Genomic DNA, 4,065 nt, shown 5'->3' with positions numbered 1-4,065 from the left:
ACGTCACAATCATCTAGGTTTATATCTATCACCTATCCATCCATTATCTGTCATCTACGTATCCATCAGCTGTTCCTGTCATTCTACCATGTATCATCTGTCTCTGTCCACTTACCTGTGTACCCGTGAATCTACTGTCTCTCATCTAGCATTTCTTATCTTTCTGTCATCTGTCTACCACCTACCCATCATCACCTTCATACCTATCTATCAACTCTCTGTAAATATCTATCATCCATCCACCCATCCATGCTCTGTGTATCTATGGATACATGTAACACTTATGTGAATATACATATATGTCTCTGTGTATGTAGTTTGGTACATTTTAATTCACAATACTGATGAACAAACCAGACCCCCTGGCGTATAGAAGACTAGAAGTATAGCCTGAAAGTCGCGGACACACAGATGATATTCACTCCAGCCACAACAGAAGGTGTCTTCATTCTAAGGGTACACTGAGCGTCCCCTGGGATAGTGCTTGGCATAAACAGGAAAAACGCCTCAGTAAACTTATTTATTCTTGTATGTTTATTTTTATTGCTACATATTTGCAGTACATAATGATTATAATCCTTGTGGGAAGTTGGTAATACACACAACACATCTTAATATTTGTTCATCCCTTTTTCCTTTCCTTCTCCCCATGCATATCTTGTTTCCTTTCCTTGTAGCTGAAGATCTATCTTCCTGCTTACTTTTATGTATTTTAATTTAGCTCTCTATTTTATTTATACTTTTTCTTTTGTGGAACCGGGGATTGAACTCAGGCCCTTGCGCTTGCCAGGCAAGCGCTTATTCTACTGAGCCATCTCGCTGGCCCTATTTATACCTTTTGGGTCTGGTTTATTTCACTTAACTTGATGGTCTCAAGGTGATCCATTTTCCTATAAATGACTCAAGTTTACCCTTCTTTATGCCAGACTAGTGCTCCACATTTGTGTGTAAAAACTACATTTTCTTTATCCATTCATGTGTTGCTGGACATATAGGCTGCTTCTAAGATTTAGCTATTATAAGTTGTGCTGCTGTAAACATGAGTTTGCATGGATCACTGTATGTGATGTTTTAACTCTTCCAGGAAGACACCTAAAAGGCATATAGCTGGGTCAAACAGAATCTCTAGTTTTAGTGTTTTTAGGAATCTCTATCCCAATTTCCACACTTCTATGAGTTTACATACCCATCAAATGCAGAGGGGTTCCTTTTCCCGCATAGATTTACCAGCATTTGTTGATTCCTTGATGATGGCCATTTTTTAAAAAAAAATTTTACTAATTCTATTTTCTTTTTTAATGGAGTGGCAGACAAATTATAACAACAGTCCAGAGATTTTTAGTACTGCATTTTTTAAAAATTTAATTTATTTGTGTGTAGGGGGGTAGCCAGCTCAGCCCACCAGGGGGCGAGGCTGCATGGCATGTGGTGCACCGTGGTCCTTGTGCTTTGCTAAGCTTGTTCTAAGTAGGTGCTTTAGACCACTGAGCCATCTCACCAGTCCCTGCCATTTTTTTTTTTAGAGTTACATAGAATCTCAGTGTTGTTTTAATTTGCATTTTTCTAATGTTCTGCAATGTTGACTGTTTTTTCAGTATTTATTGGCCTTTTCTACTTCTGAGATGTTTGTATTTCAGTAGCCCAGTATTTTATTGTGTCTTTATTTTGAGAGTTCTGATTTTTTTTCATTATGCATTATAGAGATTAATCTTCTGTCTGAGGACTGCTAGAAAACATTCTTCCTCATTCTGTAGGTTGTCTCTTTACTCTGTTAGTTATTGCCTGAATTGTTTTCTTAGTTACTTTTCTTGTTGCTGAGACAAAATAACCAACACCTAAGGTTAACTCACAGTTTGTGGAGATTTCAGTCCATAATAGGCCGGCTCCAAGGCAGGGTGGTACATGCAGAGGGGCAAAGGTTCAGGGTTGCTGCAGAGAGCAAAATCAGCAAGACAGGAGGGAAGAGGGGACAAGCCCTTTTATTATATGCAGGCTACCCACTCTAAGGCACGTGTAGCACTCACACTTTTAAACCCAGCAATGAACTATGAATCAATCACAAATTCTAGATTCAGTGACCAAGGCTTATCTAAAAGTGCATGAGGCTTTTGGTGGACAGCTAGACACAAACCATAACAACTGTGCAGATGCTTTTTAACTTGTTTTGATTCTGTTTGTTGATTCTTGGTGCTATTTCCTATGCAATTGGGTTTCTGTTCAGAAAGCCTGCCTATGCCCATGTCTTCAAGAGTTTTACCTATTTTCTCTGCCAGCAGATTTAGTGTTTCTGTTTTAACATTTAAATCTTTGATCCATTTTTATTTTATTTTAGTATATGGTGAGAAAATATGGGTCTAAATTCAATCTTCTGTGTATAGATAGGCAGTTTTCCCAGCACAATTTATTAAAGAGACTACCTTTCTGTCCAGTGTATGTTTTTGGCCCCTTTATCAAAGATCTGATGGCTGAAAGAGCTAAGGATTTTATCTGTTCTGTTCATTCATTCTCATGTCTCTTTTTGTGCCAATACCATGACATTTTTATCACTGTAATTTTGTAATATAACTCTGGGATTGTGAGGCTTCTACCGATGCTCTTATTGTCCAGGATTGCTTTCAATATTCTGGGTCACTGCTGGTCCTATATGAATTTTAAGATTGTTTTATGAGAAGAATGATGTTGGTATTTTCATTAAGATTGCATTAAATCAACATATCTGGCTTGGTAGCCTCATCATTTTAACAATATTGCTTCTACCTATCCAGGAACAGGGGCTATCTTTCCATTTTCTGATATCCTCTGTGCTCTCCCCTTTCAAACTACTATAATTTTCATTGTACAGCTCTTTTGTTTCCTTGCTTAGATTAATTACTAAATAATTAATATTTCTTGATATTATGTATGGTATAGTTTTCCTAATTTATTTTTTCATAAGTTCAGAAGTTCTATTTCGGGCTGGTGAGATGGCTCAGTGGTCTAAAGCACCTACTTAGAACAAGCTTAGCTAAAGCACAGGGACTGAGGTTCAATCCCCCAGCACCACATGCCAGCCAGCCCCGCCCCCTGGTGGGCTGAACTGGCCACACACACACACACACACACACACACACACACATAAATAAATATTAAAAAAAAAAAAAGGAGTTCTATTGCTTTCTGTCTACCAGTTTTGTATCCTGCCACACTGCTGAATTTGATTATTAATTTAACAATCTGTTGTTAGCATTTTTAGGTCATCTAAGTAGAGGATCATATCACCTTCAAATAATGATAATTTGACTTTTTTCCTTTCCAATAAACATCCCTTTTATTTATTTCTTTTGATTGGCCTGGCTAATGTTTCAAGTGTTACAATGAACAAGTGTGGTGATGGTGGATATACAAAATCTCACTCAGATTCGTAGTGATCCTCTTGTTTTCACCCTCCCCAGTGCTGGGATCACAGGCATGCACCACCACGCCCAGACTCATTCATGAGCGTGGCCAGCACAGAATGTGGGACCAGGGATTGAACCTTTGTCCTTGAGCTTGCCAAAGCAGGCGCTTTGTCTGCTGAACTATCTCGCCAGCCCTAGTTCTCTTTTTTTTTTTATTAGATCCCTGTCTTATTTTAGAATCAGGTTAATGACAGCCTCCAAACATGACTTTAGGAGTACTCCTTCCCTTTTGAGTTCATTAAAGAGTCCGAGGAATACTAGCATTAGATTTTCTCTGAAGTTCTTGTAGAATTTAGAGGTAAATCTATTGGCTTCTGGGCTTTTCTTAGCTGGTAGGTTTTTTTATTATTACTATTTCAATTTCATTACCTGCTATTGAATTATTCTGGATTTCTGTATCTTCTTGTTTTAGTTTTGGTAATTCATGTGTATCTAGTATCTACCATTTACTCTGAATCCTCCAATTTATTGGCATACAGGTTTGTGACACAGTTGCTAATAATCTTATGGAGTTCAGACTTGTCCACTGTGATTTCATCTTTCTTTTTTTTTTTTTTTTTTTTTTTTTATTTTAGGGAAGGGTCTACAGGCTGTTCAGGATCTCCCTACTAGATTGGACTTGTAGTGA

Source organism: Octodon degus, unplaced genomic scaffold, assembly GCF_000260255.1.
Source record: "Octodon degus isolate 3935 unplaced genomic scaffold, OctDeg1.0 scaffold00045, whole genome shotgun sequence".
NCBI lineage: Eukaryota > Metazoa > Chordata > Mammalia > Rodentia > Octodontidae > Octodon > Octodon degus.
The sequence above is the reverse complement of the archived record's forward strand: the minus strand, read 5'-3'. Positions refer to the sequence as shown.